This window comes from Ovis aries, chromosome 14, assembly GCF_016772045.2.
Source record: "Ovis aries strain OAR_USU_Benz2616 breed Rambouillet chromosome 14, ARS-UI_Ramb_v3.0, whole genome shotgun sequence".
In the NCBI taxonomy this organism is placed as follows: Eukaryota; Metazoa; Chordata; class Mammalia; order Artiodactyla; family Bovidae; genus Ovis; species Ovis aries.
The window spans coordinates 59,676,720-59,695,470 of NC_056067.1; positions in this window are offsets into that span (position 1 = coordinate 59,676,720).

An 18,751-nucleotide genomic window follows, 5' to 3' on the forward strand; every position below is an offset into this window, starting at 1 on the left:
AAGTTTTTTGTAATCCTTTAGAATTAGTATGATGTAAGGAATGTTCTTGTGTTGCAGACTGTAAAGGATAAAGTAAGGCATCTATATTTGCATTTCCTTGAGATAATGGTCCGGCGAGAGAAGAATGAGCTTGAATATGAGTAAAAAAGACAGGGTTTATTCGCCTGATTAATAATTGTTGGACCTGAAAAAGTAATTTTTCAATATTAGTTTTTAAAGTTAATGGTAGAGTGGCTTCAGGAAGATAAATACATGAAAAGACTGCATATTTAGAGTCAGAAACAATATTAATAGGAATATCAAAAAAATCCTGTAATGCCAGACAGCAGGCTGCATGGAAGAAAAGGAATGTGGAACAACTTTAGAAGTAGTATCAGTCCCATAGCCAGCGGTATTTTTATTGGCATCTGTAAAAATAGTTTTCCCTTCAACCGGAATATTAGATATAGGAGATTTACAAACCATTGATGTATGTCGAAGAAAATCTATCATTTTAGATTGAGGATAATGATTAGAAAAAGTCCCTGAATAAGATGCAAGAGCTATCTGCCAATTTTCATTAAACTGTAAGCAATTAGAAATCTGAGTGGAGGTAAGTTGAGTAATGATTGTTTGAGGGTCACTTCCAATTAACTGGGTAATACGGCCTCAACCTTTCAGAATGAGGAAAGCAATTCTATCCATATAAGTAGTAAGCTTTTTTGTATAGTTATTGGGTAAAAATACCCACTCGATCAACCCTGCAGATTGAGCAATAACTCCAGTAGGAGAATAGGGAGTATGGAACACTATGAAATATATAAGTTGATCCTGTTGTAGATAAGTAAGAAACCCTTCATTCAACCGTTGCTCTACAAAGTGTAATTCCTCTATTGCTTGAAAGTAAGAGATCGAGGACTGTTAAGAGCAGCACCACCCTCCAAGGTAGAAAATAAATGATGCAATTGATGTGTAGGGATCCCCAACGTGGGACGTAAGCAGTTACTATCACCCAAAAGCTTCTGAAAATCATTAAGAGTTTTCAAATTATCTCGTCTAATTTGGACTTTTTGAGGTTTTATTCTTTGTCGTCCCAAAATAGCACCTAAATATGAAATAGGAAATTCAGTTTGAATTTTTTCAGGTGCAACTTGAAAATCACTTAAAGCTTTCTTCACATGAATAAAAACTTTATCTCGCTCCTCTTTACTAGGAGCAGCCAATAGAAGATCATCCATATAATGATAAAGAAGACAATTAGAAAATTGTCGCCTCACAGTGATAAGAGCACGATCAACAAACTCCTGACAAAGTGTAGGGCTATTAATCATTCCTTGAGGCAAACTGTCCACTGATAACGTTTTATGGGCTGCCCATGATTATACACTGGAATAGTAAAAGCAAATTTATTTCTATCTTTTATTTGCAAAGGAATAGTAAAAAAGCAATCCTTCAAATCTAAAACCATCAAAGACCAATTCTGTGGATCAAGGCAGGAGAAGGGAGACCGAATTGCAAAGCTCCCATAGGTTCTATACATTTGTTAACTTCCCTTAAATCAGTCAACGTTCTCCATTTACCAGATTTTTTCTTAATGACAAAAACAGGGGGATTCCAAGGAGATGTGGAAGGTTTGATATGGCCAGATTGAAGCTATTCTTCTACTAATTGTTCTAAAACCTCAAGCTTCACTTTTGGAAGCGGCCACTGCTCAACCCGTTTAGGGACATCAGTTAACCATTTCAATGGGAGAGCTCGAGGAATCTGAGCAGTGGCTACAAGTTTTCCGAAGAGATGGTGAGTGTTGTTCCTAAAGAAAATAAAAGATCCCTTCCCTAGATATTAATAGGTATATTAACAATGTAAAAAGAAATAAATACTTTCTTTCCATTAGACAATTGGCATGACAAGGGTTGAGCGCTTCTCCACACATCTGCTATAGATCCTAAGCCTGTTAAAGCAAGAGGACTTTTTTCTTTTTTCCAGTCATTAGGCCACTGCTGGAGAGAAATAACTGAAACATCTGCTCCTGTATCCACTAGTCCTTCAAACTGTCTATCTTCAATAATCAGTGACATTAAAGGGCGAGAGTCATTAATAAGCATTTCCCAAAATATACTTTGTCCTGTACTTCCAAAACCGCCGACTCTCTCATTTGAATATGAAGGAAACAGGTGATAAGGTAGCAAGAGAAGTTGCGCAATCCGTTCCCCTGCCAGTAGAGAAAGAGTTTGTGATGTAGAAACCATAATTAAAATTTCCCCAACATAGTCAGAATCAATTACTCCTGATAATACAATCAATCCTCTTAATGCTGCACTACTTCGTCCCAGAATTAACCCAAAAGTTCCTCTTGGCAATGGGCCAAAGATATTAGTCCATAATTTATAAACACCTCCTCCTGGGGATAAAAGAACGTTTTCAGCTAATGGAAGATCTGCAGCTGCACTACCTAATGTAGCAGCCTTCAAATCTGAAATCATCATTTGAGCACCATTCGAGGAAATTGGCTGTCGAGATTGGCACTGACTTGTGCAGGAGACTGGCAAGGAGCTCCCGGTACTGTTCCTGGGCCCCAGGAGCTCAGGCCCACTGGGAAGTTTCCCGACAAAGGGGCACTTAAGGGATTCCCTTCCCAATCAGTTTTGGATTTACACTCCTGAGTCCAATGCTTTCCCTTGCCACATCTCCTACAAAGACCTGAAGGCTGTCGCTTTTCTGGCATTCGCTCATTTTTTAGCTCATCTTTTCGTTTCTTGCAATCTTTTCGAAAATGTCCTGGCTTCCCGCAATGAAAACAGTTTCCTCCCCTCTGAGGTTTCATAGCCTTTGCCATAGCTGCTGCAAAAACAGAGGCTTGATGTTCAGCTCCTCCAACCCCAGAGCATGCTCTTATAAACTCAGCCACAGAAGCCCCTTGTCCTTTTAAAGGTCCCCAAATCCTTTTACATTCTGGATTAGCATTTTCATATGCCAGTGTATCAAGCAAAATTTTTGAGATCTCATCTCGACTGACTGCCCGTTCAACAGCCACGCGAAGGCGGGCCAGAAAATCTGTATAAGGCTCATTAGGACCTTGCATAGTTTTCACAAAAGACAGTTGAGCTTGTCCAGTAGGTACCACTCTATGCCACGCCCTTAAGAAAACCTGACGCACCTGCTGTAATTCCTGATCTGTGTACTGAGCTTGTTCCCTCAAGGCTCGATACTGCCCTTCTCCCATCAATTTATCTTCTAAGGGACCTTGTGGATTTTGTCCCTCATTAATTCTTGCTTGTTTCCTAGCCTCCTCTTCCCACCAACTACGAAGCTGTAACCATTGAGATCCTTCTAAAACAGCTTGAGCTATGGATTCCCAATCAAGAGGAAGAATTAATTTAGAAGTTCCCACATTCTCTAACATTGATAACCCAAAAGGAGATTGGGGACCATATTGAGAAACAGCGGCCTTAAGATCCTTAAAAAATTTATACTCCAAGGGCATATATTGAACATTAACCACTGCCGCCCGGGCATCATGCTGACGTGTAATGGGAAAGAGGCCGAGGTAGATCCACAAAACCTCCAGGGGGCGCTGGAAGATCATCATCATCATAGAACATAGTAGCAGGAACTGTAAATCGCTGATTCTCTCTCCCTATCTCAGCCTTGTCGGCAGCTACTGGAAATAGGGATGCGTAGGGTGGTGCAGAAGATTTAACAGCCTTGGAAGTTCATTTTCTATTTAATAAAACCTGAAAGGCAGCAGTCATTGCCTCTACAGAATCTGAATCCTCCCCCGAACTCACATCTCTATCTGTCTCAGTGGATGAATCTGTACTACCATCCGGAGGTTTGGGCGGAGGCCGAGGTGAAGCCCCCCACTCACATTCGCCTTCCTTCTCCTCACTCATAGGCACATCGTCATACGGGGGATCATCCTTCTTAAGAGAACATGAGGCGGCCTCACTGTCAGCAGCCATGAATTTTAAAGCCTGCGTTATAGCGCTACATAGAGTCCACAGCCTTAAAGGAATCACATTTCCTTTTTGATGCTGCCTCTTTTTGTATCACTTTCCATTCCCTCAAATTTAGCTGTACTTTTGATATTGAAACCAATAGCAATGCTGCTCTCTAAGGCGAAACAACTCACTCAAGCAGCGAGTAGACGTTTTAATTCCTATAGAATGCAGGGGCTCCTTAACCAGCTCCATATATTGTGACTTTAAAGATGGGGAATTCCCCATGGTTTTTTCTTTCATTTCTCTTTTTTTGTTTCTTTTTCTCTTTTTTTCTTTTTCCCGAAAGTCCCCCTTTCAGCGTCCCGCCCTGGGGTGCTTACACTTTCGGTTCCATCGTGCCCCACGCTGGGCGCCAGATGCTGGCGACAAAATGAAACACCAACACTGCAGAGTGGCTAGAATCTTTCTGCTGCTTCTTGCAGCTGCTTTATTTTATATCTTTTGCACAACAATCTACAAGGCAAGTTGCCAAACACTATGATTCAGCGACTATACAGTGTGCAGGCGCGGGGTGAGATAACCTTTTCCTTAACTTATTTACTGCAGCTAAGACTTTGTTTTGAGAACTTCCTTATCAACTTAGAATCCATTTTGTCCCCGGGTCTGTTCCTTTTGAGGGATCAGAGAAACATCCTTGTGTGCAAGAAATGTTCTTTTCCCACGGGAGCAAACAAGGATTCTGGGCAGAACATCTCGTTTGCAAGAATGTTCAGCCCTGGATGAGCGTCTTGTTTGCAAGCACTTCCTGACCTTCCTTATACCTTGTTCCCTACACTGGGCAGAACATCTCATTTGCAAGAATTCAGCCCTGGTTGAGTGTCTTGTTTGCAAGCACTTCCCAACCTTCGTTATACCTTGTTCCCTACAGCCAAAGCCCTTGGACCTGTGAGAAAACAATTTCCTAACTTTCTTGTTATTCATTATATGGATGATATATTGTTTTCAGCTCCATCTGTTTTAGAAACTCAACAAAAGTTTGACATAGCTCAACAATCCTTGAAAGACTCTGGATTAATCATTTCTCCTGAAAACATTCAAATCTCTACTCCTTACCATTACTTAGGATCTGCTGTTAATAGACAACGTATTACTCCCCAACTAACACAGATTCATGTTGATAAATTATCAACCTTGAATGATTTTCAAAAACTTTTAGGCAATATAAACTGGATTAGACCCACTTTAGGCATTGCAAATGATGAACTGACTAATTTACTGAATACTTTGAAAGGAGATCCTTATTTAAATAGCCCTTGTTTAGTACAAAATAAATTGCAAAAACAGTTTCTTACTCGTGTTAGACTTGATTTACCTCTCGAGTTGTTTATACTCCCTTTTCTCCATTCCCCCACGGGACTTCTTGCCCAACAAGAACATCTGATAGAATGGATCTATACCCATTTTAGAGGGATAAGGTCACTTACACCCTATATTGATTTGATCACTCTAATAATTATCAATGGGAGAAATAAAACTAAGACTCTAATTGGCTCCAATCCTCATAAAATTGTAATTAATAAATCTCAATGTGAGAATGCACTGCATACCTCTACCAATTTCCAAATAGCCTTTCTGGAATATTTTAAAGATATTTCATTTCATTATCCTTCTAACAAACTCTGGAATTTCTTGAAAAATACTGAATTTATTATCTCTTGCATTGTCACATTACTATCTATACCTCGAGCTGATGTTTTCTATATATATGGGACTAAAAACACCAAAGCCTCATTCTGGTCTGTCAAAGAATACAAAGTCTTTTATACTAAATTTCATTCTGCTCAACAAAACGATTTATATACTCATTCAAGTTTTTCACCTACATCCTTACCCTATTAATATAGTCTCTACTCTTTATATTCAGTTTTTATATTAGGAAATATAGAAAGCTCTATTAAATTCCAATCAACCTAATATTTAACAAGTTTTTCTTGAACTACAGTCTCTTATTAGGGACTGCACTTCCCCCATTTATATTACCCATACTCGAACACATTCCTGCCTTCCTGGCCCTATGACTCATGGTAGTGAACAAGCTGATAAACTTGTTTCTTTTGCTACTCCTGAAGAAAAACATGCTCTATTGTACAATAATGCTGGCTCCTTAAACCAAATTTAGAAAATTGCATACCACCATGCTAAAGAAATCATTAATAATTCCTCTACTTGTAGACCCCTACATCTTCGACCCATTGCATAGGGTGTTAATCCTCGAGGATTACAACCCAATGAATTATGACAAATGAATGTAACTCATTGCCCTGAACTTTCTCCATCTTCTTTCCTACATGTCTGTATCGACCCAAAATCTTTTATATGGGCCACCCCTCTTCGAGGTGAGGCTACACAGCACGTTATAACCCACCCATTAGCTTGTTTTGCAATAATGAGAACTCCCAACTCTATAAAAACAGACAATGGCCCTGCCTATACTTCTAGGCAATTCAAACAATTTTTACAATCTTTTTCTATTCAACATATTACAGGCATTCCTTACAATCCACAAGCACAGGGCAGAGTTGAACGAGCACATCAAACACTGAAACTACAAATAAAAAAAATTAAAAAGGGGGAATACACAGGAACATTTCTATCTTCCTTATCCAGAGCAGATTTTACTAGATCTCAACACTATATATTCATAACTATTGTTAATACAGCTTTATTTGTTTTAAATTTTTTAAACTTACCTCAAGGAGGTATCTTGACAGAAACAGAAAAACCTTTCGAGGAATTAAAGGATACCTCTCTTCCTCTGCCCATTTGGTATCCAGACGGGCTAACTAAGCAACGGAAATCTGGGAAATTATCTTACAGGGAAAGGGGTAGATTTACAAAAACAAGTTATACTAAAATGTGACTGGAATTCTGCTCAATTTTGTATTACCCCTGTTTGGTTCAACTATAGTGCCTACTATTGGGAACAAATCAAATTTCTTTTGCAAGACATACATGATAATGCTTCCTTAAATGTACAACGATTACAAAAGGAAATCTTTGAAAACTTCTCTAAGAGTCTACCTTCTTCCAACAATTTGGAAAGCTTAGCGGAACAGCTAGCTGATCAATTATCTGGGCTAGACCCTCGAGGATGGTTTCAAAGAATTACATGTAGTATTGGATCTGGAACTATAATGCTGATAATTATCCTGGTGATTATATTTGTAGTATACTGATGCTTTTCAACTAAAATTGTTCAAACTAAACAAACTCAATTGGTCAGGGCCTTTTTCACAAAAAGTATCTACAGTCACCCCCAATTATGAAAAAAATAAAAAGGGGGAATTCTCAGGGGACGTTCAACTTTAAGGGATCCAATATGTTGCATTCTCTTCCTTTGTGTGCCATTTCTCAGGACTCTCTGTTCCTTATCAGTTCCTGGAAAACAGGAACAAGCAGAGCTGCACACAGTTCTCAGGACTGAGATCATGGGAAAGAGCACCTGCTTGGATTCCCTTCAGTGACTCCCTTCAGTGACCTTTTACTTATAGGACTATCAATTTTCTTGCAACTGATGGAATTTCATTCTTAATGGCTGAGTAATCATTTTTATTGAAGATATATAAGCATGCATTTCTGAAAATAAAGTACCCTTGTTTCACTTGAGACTTGGGTCCCCCGCATCCTTCTTTTGCCTTCTTTTCATCGACTCTAGTCCCCAGGTCTCAGTCTGTAAAGACCATAACAGATAAGGAAGATAGAAGTGTTCCTGTGTATATCCCATTTTAATTTTTTTTATTTCTAGTTTCAGTGTGTGATGTGCTCATTCAGCTATGCACTATGCTTGTGGATTATAAGGAATAACTGTAATATAGTTAATAGAAAATGATTGTAAAAATTGTTTGAAAGGCCTAGAAATATAGGTAGGGCCATTGTCTGCTTTTATAGAACTAGGTGTTCCCATTATTGTAAAGCAAGTTAATAGGTGGGTTATAACATATGTAGCTTCACCTCGGGGAGGTGTGGCCCATCTAAAAGAAGAATTTGTATCAATTGAGATATATATGAAGGAAGAGGGAGAAAGTTCAGGGCAATGAGTTACATACATTTGCCATAGTTCATTGGGTTGTAATCCTCGAGGATTGATACTTTGTGCAAAGGGTCGAAGATGTAGGGGCCAACAAGTAGAGATATTATTGATGATTTCTTTAGCATGTCAGTATGGAATTTTCCAAATTTGATGTAATGAGCCAGCATTATTGGATAATAGAGCATGATGCTCTTCAGGAGTAACAAAAGAGACAAGTTTATCAGCTTGTTCATTGCCATGAGCCATCGGGCCAGGAAGACAAGATTGTGTTTGAATATGGGTCCTTGCAAGAAAAGTTATGACCAACCTAGATAACATATTAAAAAGCAGAGACATTGCTTTGCCAGCAAGGGTCCATGTACTCAAGGCTATGGTTTTTCCAGTGGTCACATATGAATGTGAAAATTGGACTGTGAAGAAAGCTGAGCACTGAAGAATTGATGCTTTGGAACTGTGGGGTTGGAGAAGACTTTTGAGAGTCCCTTGGACTGCAAGGAGATCCAACCAGTCCATTCTAAAGGAGATCGGCCCTGGGTGTTCTTTGGAAGGAGTGATGCTAAAGCTGAAACTCCAGTACTTTGGCCACCTCATGTGAAGAGTTGACTCATTGGAAAAGACTCTGATGCTGGGAGGGTTTGGGGGCAGGAGGAGAAGGGGCGACAGAGGATGAAATGGCTGAATGACATCACCGACTCGATGGACATGAGATTGAGTGAACTCTCGGAGATGGTGATGGACAGGGAAGCCTGGCGTGCTGTGACTCATGGGGTTGCAAAGAGTCAGATACGACTGAGCGACTGAACTGAACTAAAATCAACTGAATATAAATGGGGGAAGTGTGGTTCTTAACAATAACTGTAGTTCAAGAAAAAGTTGTTGGATAATAGATTGATTAGAATTTATGGTAGAAGTTTCTATATTTCTTAATATAAAAACTGAATATAAGGAGTCAGAAACTATATTAATAGGGTAAGAATGTAGGTGAATAACCTGAATGAGAGCATCTAATTCATTTTGTTGAGCAGAGTGAAATTTAGTATAAAAGATTTTATATTCTTTGAGAGACCAGAATGAGGGTTAGGCGTTTTTAGTCCCATCTATACAGAAAACATCAGTTTGAGGTATAGGTTGTGATGTGACAATGTGAGACAGAATAAATTCAGTATTTTTCAAGAAATTCCAGAGTTTGTCAGAAGGATAATGAAATGAAATTTCTCCAAAATATTCCAGAAAGGCTATTTGGAAATCAATAGACGTTTGTAATGTGTTTTTTAATTGAGATTTATTAATAGGTACTCCAGTTTTATGAGGATCAGAGCCAATTAGAGTCTTAGCTCTGTTTCTTCCATTGATAATGATTAGCACGATCAAATCAAGATACGGTGTAAGTGACTTTGTCCCTCTAAAATGGGTATAGATCCATTCTATTGGGTATTCTTGTTGGGTAAGAGGTCCTGTGGGAGAATGAAGAGAAGGGGGTATAAATAATTCTAGAGGTAAATCAAGTCTAATATGAGTAAGAAATTGTTTTTGCAATTTATTTTGTATTAAACAGTTTTTTTCGTGCCTCTTGTGAAAGTGAGTGAGGGCTATTTAAATCAGGATCTCTTTTTAAAGTGTTAAGTAAATTAGTTAAAGATTCGGACACGACCGAGTGACTGAACTGAACTGAACTGAACTGAAAGAGGGTCTAATCCAATTTATATCACCTAAAAGTTTTTGAAAATCATTCAAGGTTGATAACTTATTAATATGAATCTGTGTTAGTTGGGGAGTAATATGTTGTCTCTTAACAACAAATCTTAAGTAATAGTAAGGTGTAGATGTTTGAATCTTTTCAGGGGCAATGATTAATTTAGAAGGTTTTAAGCATTGTTGAACTATGTCAAACATCTGTTGAGTTTCTAAAATAGATGGAGCTGAAGCCAATATATCATCCATATAATGAATAGCAAGAAAGTCAAAAAATTGTTTTCTCACAGGTTGAAGGGCGTTGGCTATATAATATTGACACATGGTGGGAGAATTCATCATCCCTTGAGGCAACAGAGTCCATGATACCGTTTATGATGCCCAATATGATTATGATAAGGAAGAGGATATCAGTTCAGTTCAGTTCAGTTGATTCACTAAGTCACGTCCGACTCTTTGCGGCCCCAAAAATCGCAGCACGCCAGGCCTCCCTGTCCATCACCAACTCCCGGAGTTCACTCAGACTCACGTCCATCAAGTCAGTGATGCCATCCAGCCATGTCATCCTCTGTCGTGACCTTCTCCTCCTGCCCCCAATCCCTCCCAGCATCAGAGTCTTTTCCAGTGAGTCAAGTCTTCGCATGAGGTGGCCAAAGTATTGGAGTTTCAGCTTCAGCATCAGTCCTTCCAATGAACAATCAGTACTGAGCTTCTTTAGGATGGAATGGTTGGATCTCCTTGCAGTTCAAGGGACTCTCAAGAGGCTTTTCCAACATCACAGTTCAAAAGCATCAATTCTTCGGCGCTCAGCTTTCTTCACAGTCCAACTCTCACATCCATACATGACCACTGGAAAAACCATAGACTTGACTAAATGACCTTAGTTGGCAAAGTATTGTCTCTGCTTTTTAATATGCTATCTAGGTGGGTGATAATTTTCCTTCCAAGGAGTGAGCATCGTTTGATTTCATGGCTGCAATCACCATCTGCAGTGATTTTGGAGCCCCCAAAAAATTTAGTATAAAAGACTTTATATTCTTTGAGAGACCAGAATGAGGCTTTGGCTTTTTTAGTCCCGACTGTAAGCAAACATCAGTCTATTTCCCATGACGTGATGGGACCAGATGCCATGATCTTCGTTTTCTGAATGTTGAGCTTCAAGCCAACTTTTTCACTCTCCTCTTCCACTTTCATCAAGAGGCTTTTTAGCTTCTCTTCACTTTCTGCCATAAGAGTGGTGTCATCTGCATATCTGAGGTTATTGATATTTCTCCCGGCAATCTTGATTCCAGCTTGTGTTTCTTCCAGTCCAGCGTTTCTCATGATGTATTCTGCATATAAGTTAAATAAGCAGGGTGACAATATACAGCCTTGACGTACTCCTTTTCCTATTTGGAACCAGTCTGTTGTTCCATGTCCAGTTCTAACTGTTGCTTCCTGACCTGCATACAGATTTGTCAAGAGGCAGGTTAGGTGGTCTGGTATGCCCATCTCTTTCAGGATTTTCCACAGTTTCTTGTGATCCACACAGTCAAAGGCTTTGGCATAGTCAATAAAGCAGAAATAGATGTTTTTCTGGAACTCTCTTGCTTTTTCCATGATCCAGCAGATGTTGGCAATTTGATCTCTGGTTCCTCTGCCTTTTCTAAAACCAGCTTGAACATCAGGGAGTTCACGGTTCACATATTGCTGAAGCCTGGCTTGGAGAATTTTGAGCATTACTAGCATGTGAGATGAGTGCAATTGTGCTGTAGTTTGAGCATTCTTTGGCATTGCCTTTGTTTGAGATTGGAATGAAAACTGACCTTTTCCAGTCCTGTGGCCACTGCTGAGTTTTCCAAACTTGCTGGCATATTGAGTGCAGCACTTTCACCACATCATCTTTCAGGATTTGAAACAACTCAACTGGAATGCCATCACCTCCACTAGCTTTGTTCGTAGTGATGCTTTCTAAGGCCCAATTGACTTCACATTCCAAGATGTCTGGCTCTAGATGAGTGATCACATCATCATGATTATCTGGGTCGTGAAGATCCTTTTGTACAGTTCTTCTGTGTATTCTTGCTACCTCTTCTTAATATCTTCTGCTTCTGTTAGGTCCCTACCATTTCTGTCCTTTATCGAGCCCATCTTTGCATGAAATGTTCCCTTGGTATCTCTAATTTTCTTGAAGAGATCTCTAGTCTTTCCCATTCTGTTGTTTTCCTCTATTTCTTTGCATTGATCACTGAAGAAGTCTTTCTTGTCTCTTCTTGGTATTCTCTGGAACTCTGCATTCAGATGCTTATATCTTTCCTTTTCTCTCCTTTGCTTTTCACTTCTCTTTTCACAGCTCTTTGTAAGGCCTCCCCAGACAGCCATTTTTCTTTTTTGCATTTCTTTTCCATGGGGATGATCTTGATCCCTGTCTCCTGTACAATGTCACGAACCTCATTCCATAGTTCATCAGGCACTCTATCTATCAGATCTAGTCCCTTAAATCTATTTCTCACTTCCACTGTATAAGCATAAGGGATTTGATTTAGGTCATACCTGAATGATCTAGCGGTTTTCCTTACTTTCTTCAATTTAATTCTGAATTTGGCAATAAAGAGTTCATGATCTGAGCCACAGTCAGCTCCCAGTCTTGTTTTTGTTGACTGTATAGAGCTTCTCCATCTTTGGTTGCAAGGAATATAATCAATCTGATTTCGGTGTTGACCATCTGGTGATGTCCATGTGTAGAGTCTCCTGTTGTGTTGTTGGAAGAGGGTGTTTGCTATGAACAGTGCATTTTCTTGGCAAAACTCGATTAGTCTTTGCCCTGCTTCATTCCACATTGCAAGGGCAAATTTGCCTGTTACTCCAGGTGTTTCTTGACTTCCTACTTTTGCATTCCAGTCCCCTATAATGAAAAGGACATCTTTTTTGGGTGTTAGTTCTAAATGATCTTGTAGGTCTTCATAAAACTGTTCAACTTCAGTTTCTTCAGTGTTACTGGTTGGGACATAGACTTGGATAACTGTGATACTGAATGGTTTGCCTTGGAGATGAACAGAGATCATTCTGTTGTTTTTGAGATTGCATCCAAGTACTGCATTTTGGACTCTTTTGTTGACCATGATGGCTACTCCATTTCTTCTGAGGGAATTCCTGCCCGCAGTAGTAGATATAATTGTCATCTGCATTAAATTCACCCATTCCAGTCCATTTTAGTTCGCTGATTCCTAAAATGTTGACGTTCACCCTTGCCATCTCTTGTTTGACCACTTCAAATTTGCCTTGATTCATGGACCTGACATTCCAGGTTCCTATGCAATATTGCTTTTTACAGCATCGGATCTTGCTTCTATCACCAGTCACATCCACGACTGGATATTGTTTTTGCTTTGGCTCCATCCCTTCATTCTTTCAGGAGTTATTTCTCCCTGATCTCCAGTAGCATATTGGGCACCTAATGACCTGGGGAGTTCCTCTTTTGGTATGCTATTATTTGGCCTTTTCCTACTGTTCATGGGGTTCTCAAGGCAAGAATGCTGAAGTGGCTTGCCATTCCCTTCTCCAGCGGACCACACTCTCTCAGGCCTCTCCATCATGACCCACCCGTCTTGGGTAGCCCCATAGGCATGGCTTGATTTCATTGAGTTAGACAAGGCTGTGGTCCTAGTGTGATAAGATTGACTAGTTTTCTGTGAGTATGGTTTCAGTGTGTCTGCCCTCTGATGCCCTCGTGCAACACTTACCATCTTACTTGGGTTTCTCTTACCTTGGCATGGGGTATCTTCACAGCCGCTTCAGCAAAGCACAGCTCCTGCTCCTTACCTTGGATGACGGGTATCTCCTTACCGCCACCGTTCCTGACCTTCAACGTGGGATAGCTCCTCTAGCCCCTCCTGTGCTGCCCAGCCACTACTCCTCAGATTGCTCCTCCTGGCCGCTGGCCCTGGCCTCCGGCATGGGTGGCTCCTCCCAGCTGCCGCCCCGGGTCTCGGGCTCGGGGTGGCTCCTCAAGGTCACCATCCCTGGCCTCGGGCGCGAGGTCGCTTCTCCTGGACGCCCCTGCTCTCCGACGCAGGGTGTCTTCTCCCAGCCGTCACTGGCCTCGGACGTGGGGTAGCTCCTCCCAGCCGCCACTGACCGCGGACGCGGGGTATCTCCTCCCGGCTGCCGCCCCTGACCTCGAATGCGGAGTAGCTCCTCCCAGCCACTGCCACTGACCTCGGACGCAGAGTAGCTCCTCTCGGCCGTTCCTGCGCCATCATAGCCTGGTACTCTAGGCCGCTTTCCCTGACCTCACACGTGGGGTAGCTCCTCTCGGCCGTGCTTAGTGAGCCGGCTCACAGCCGCCTGTCAATATAGCATATTTAGAAAAGAATGCCTCGAACTTATTATAGGAGACCACTAAATCTTATCAGAAGCAAATAGTTGTTGAAAAGAAAGTAGTTACCAAGTGAACTAATATTTAACCCAAGCTACAAAAAGAATTAAATGTAAACAAAGGAGAAAGCAAAAAGGAAAACCATCACTAAGAACATGTTTAAAGTTCCTTGAAAAGGTACCATGTAGTAACAGAGTTTGTCAACTCTTGGACCACTTCTCCTCTCCCACCACCTCTACTCCACACCAGGAAAAGGGAAGCAGGTGACCCACCTCTGTGAGTCAAGTCACTGCCTTAGCTCCCACTTCAACAGGCGATGCACATGGATGCTATCATTCGATACAAATAATTATAACACCCAGAAGCCTTACAGACAGTTTAGAAATTATCATCCTCCTCTGTATAATTTAAAGGAAGAAGATTTAAGTTTATTAGACTGTAAAGCTAAAAATCAATATATCACGTCTTAATTCTTTATCCAATCGATTCAGCACTCTTCTGGATCTAGTCCCCTCCCCCAGCTGCACACTAGTTGTTTCCACTTCATTTGGTTTATCTGTTTCCCTATTTCTTACTCTGTCTCCCTTCTTCTTCCCCTCTACTCTCCTGCTGTGCCTGTCCTCCTCTCTACTTCTTCCCTAACTCCCAACCTGCCTCTCTCTGCCATTTGTTCCCCATAAAGATGGGGAACTCTCCAGCCTCCCTGATAATCCAAAATCTCCATGTATTTCTGCCTTTCTTCCTCCAGCTCTGCCCTGTCTTCCTCCAGACTCTCTGGTACTTCCAAGTGCAATGCTTCGTTTCAGCTCAATTTCTTTCTCAGCTCCTCGAATCATTCAGTTCAGTTCAATTGCTCAGTCGCATTGGATTCTTTGTGACCCCATGGACTGCAGCACGCCAGGCTTCCCTATCCATCATCAACTCCCTGGGCTTCCCTGGTGGCTCAGAGGGTAAAGCGTCTGCCTGCAATGCAGGAGACCTGGGTTCAATTCCTGGGTCAGGAAGATCCCCTGTAGAAGGAAATGGCAACCCACTCTAGTACCCTTGCCTGGAAGATCCCATGGACAGAGAAGCCTGGTAGGCTACAGTCCATGGGGTCGCAAAGAGTTGGATACAACTGAGCGACTTCACTTCACCAACAGAATTTGCTCAAAATGCACCCACTCGGTGATGCCAACCAACCATCACATCCTCTGTAATCCCTTTCTCCTCCTGCCTTCAGTCTTTCCCAGCATCAGGGTCTTTTCTAAAGAGTCAGCTCTTCGCAACAACTGGCTAAAGTATTGGAGCTTTAGCTTCAGCATCAATTCTTCAAATGAATATTCAGGACTGATTTCCATTAGGATTGAGTGGTCTTATCTCTGTGCAGTCCAAGGGACTCTCAAGAGTCTTCTCCAACACCGCAGTTCAAAAGCATCAATTCCACGCTCAGCTTTCCTTACGATCCAACTCTCACATCCATACATAACTACTGGAAAAACTATCGCTTTGACTATATAAACCTTCGTCTGAAAATTAATGTTTCCACGTTTTAATATGCTGTCTATGTTGGTCATAGCTTTTCTTTCAAGGAGCAAGTGTCTTTTAATTTCATGGCTGCAGTCACCGTCTGCAGTTATTTTGGAGCCCAGGAGTATAAAATGCGTTGCTGATTCCATTCACTAGTAGTCCCCTTTCTCTGCCAGCAGGATATTGTCTGTAGATCAAGGTTCCAAATCTTGTATCCCCTTTGTGGGGTCTCTGTGTGAACTGCCTCTCCACTGTCTCCCTCTTTGGGACCACTGATTTACAGCCCTTCTCCCTTGAAGGCTATAGAAGGTGGCAGCAGAGGATTAGATGGTTAGACAGCATCCCTGGACTCAACACCACCTCCCTATGTTGCACACCTTTAACTTACCAGAGACCCTGCTGTTCTCTAAACTTCTCTCCTTTACCCACTGTTACCTTCAAGGCTTATTCTCTTTCATGTTGCTATCTCCTCACCAGTCCTCTTCGTTGCTATCATTTCTCCATCATGCTTTCTTCAATTTCTAATTCTCTTGGGAGTCGCTCTCTCTGCTTCTCCTAACCCTCCTGGCCTCCTATTTGCAGGGATGGCAACTGAATAAGAAGCCCCCACCTGCAAGAGACACATTCCAGCGGGTTGTATTTGGGACACAGAACCATTGGTGTCACGTGGCTGGCCCAGGCCGCCTCCCCCTACAGGGAGTCCAGGTAACGCTCTAAGAAAGGAATGCCTGAGAGGCTGAATTACCGGCCTGATGTGACACGACAACTGAACAGCTGGGAGCCTGAGGGTCTCAGGAGCGGGACGGGCGCTCCAGAATCCCAGGACCGGGGAGAGAACCGGGCCTTTCTGGGAGCGGGGGCTGGCGCGGCCTCCAGGTTTCCAGAGGGCGAGCCTGGGGACCGTGAAGCGAATAAACCTACGTTGCCCAAAAGAATTTCACGTGGTGCAGGAAGGGCAAAGGGGTCACTGAGCTCAGAAATTGGTTTTAAGCAGGAAAAAGGTGCGGAAAGAGATGCAAAAAAAGCGTCTCAGACCAAACGCATGCATCCGCTTCAGAGCGAGTTTAAAGCAAAATGGAGGCACCTCTTCGCCACACAGGGACATCTGAATTTGCTGGGGGTGGTGGGACGGCTGCGGGAATTTACGTTCAGTAGCGACCCTCAAGAAAATTAGAGATATCAAGGGAACATTTCATGCAAAGATAGGCTCGATAAAGGACAGAAATGGTAGGGACCTAACAGAAGCAGAAGATATTAAGAAGAGGTAGCAAGAATACACAGAAGAACTTTACAAAAAAGATCTTCATGACCCAGATAATCATGATGATGTGATCACTCATCTAGAGCCAGACATCCTGGAATGTGAAGTCAAGTGGGCCTTAGAAAACATCACTATGAACAAAGCTAGTGGAGGTGATGGCATTCCAGTTGAGCTATTTCAAATCCTAAAAGATGATGCTGTGAAAGTGCTGCACTCAATATGCCAGCAAATTTGGAAAACTCAGCAGTGGCCACAGGACTGAAAAAGGTCAGTTTTCATTCCAATCCCAAAGAAAGGCAACGCCAAAGAATGCTCAAACTACTGCACAATTGCACTCATCTCACATGCTAGTAAAGTAATGCTCAAAATTCTCCAAGCCAGGCTTCAGCAATACGTGAACCGTGAACTCCCTGATGTTCAAGCTAGTTTTAGAAAAGGCAGAGGAACCAGAGATCAAATTGCCAACATCCATTGGATCATGGAAAAAGCAAGAGATTTCCAGAAAAACATCTATTTCTGCTTTATTTACTATGCCAAAGCCTTTGATTGTATGGATCACAATAAACTGTGGAAAATTCTGAAAGAGATGGGAATACAGACCACCTGACCTGCCTCTTGAGAAATCTGTATGCAGGTCAGGAAGCAGCAATTAGAACTGGACATGGAACAACAGACTGGTTCCAAATAGGAAAAGGAGTATGTCAAGGCTGTATATTGTCACCCTGCTTATTTAACTTATATGCAGAGTACATCATGAGAAACACTGGACTGGAAGAAACACAAGCTGGAATCAAGATTGCTGGGAGAAATATCAATAACCTCAGATATGCAGATGACACCACCCTTATGGCGGAAAGTGAAGAGGAGCTAAAAGCCTCTTGATGAAAGTGAAAGTGGAGAGTGAAAAAGTTGGCTTAAAGCTCAACATTCAGAAAACGAAGGTCATGGCATCTGGTCCCATCACTTTATGGGAAATAGATGGGGAAACAGTGGAAACAGTGTCAGACTTAATTTTGGGGGGCTCCAAAATCACCACATGGTGACTGCAGCCATGAAATTAAAAGACGCTTACTCCTTGGAAGAAAAGTTATGACCAACCTAGATAGTATATTCAAAAGCAGAGACATTACTTTGCCAACTAAGGTCCGTCTAGTGAAGGCTATGTTTTTTCCAGTGGTCATGTATGGATGCGAGAGTTGGACTGTGAAGAAGGCTGAGCACCAAAGAATTGATGCTTTTGAACTGTGGTGTTAGAGAAGACTGTTGAGAGTCCCTTGGACTGCAAGGAGATCCAACCAGTCCATTCTGAAGGAGATCAACCCTGGGATTTCTTTGGAGGGAATGATGTTGAAGCTGAAACTCCAGTACTTTGGCCACCTCATGTGAAGAGTTGACTCATTGGAAAAGACTCTGATGCTGGGAGGGATTGGGGCAGTAGGAGAAAGGGACGACCCAGGATGAGATGGCTGGATGGCATCACGGACTCGATGGACATGAGTCTGAGCGAACTCCGGGAGTTGGTGATGGACAGGGAGGCCTGGCGTGCTGCGATTCATGGGGTCGCAAAGAGTCGGACACTACTGAGCGACTGAACTGAACTGAAGCAACCCTCAACTCACATTACAGAGGAAAGCTAACTACCAGAAGAAAATTTGACAGGAAAGACAGAAACTCACTTTGGGCTGAGACCTCCACTCTTCCTCTCTGATTCCGGGTGTGTGACGCTGTGCACAAGCGCAGTGAAAAGGCGTGGTGGCCTGGAGGTGGGGCCCGAGCACAGCCAGCGGTCACGGGCGCAGGCTGGAGAGAAGTCAGGCCTGCATGGGGACAGTAGGAGGGTGAGGTGGCCGGAGCCTCACTGCTGAAGGTGGCTGCAGTCAGGAAATGAAAACCCGGCCTGCTCTTTGAGAGGAAAGGTATCA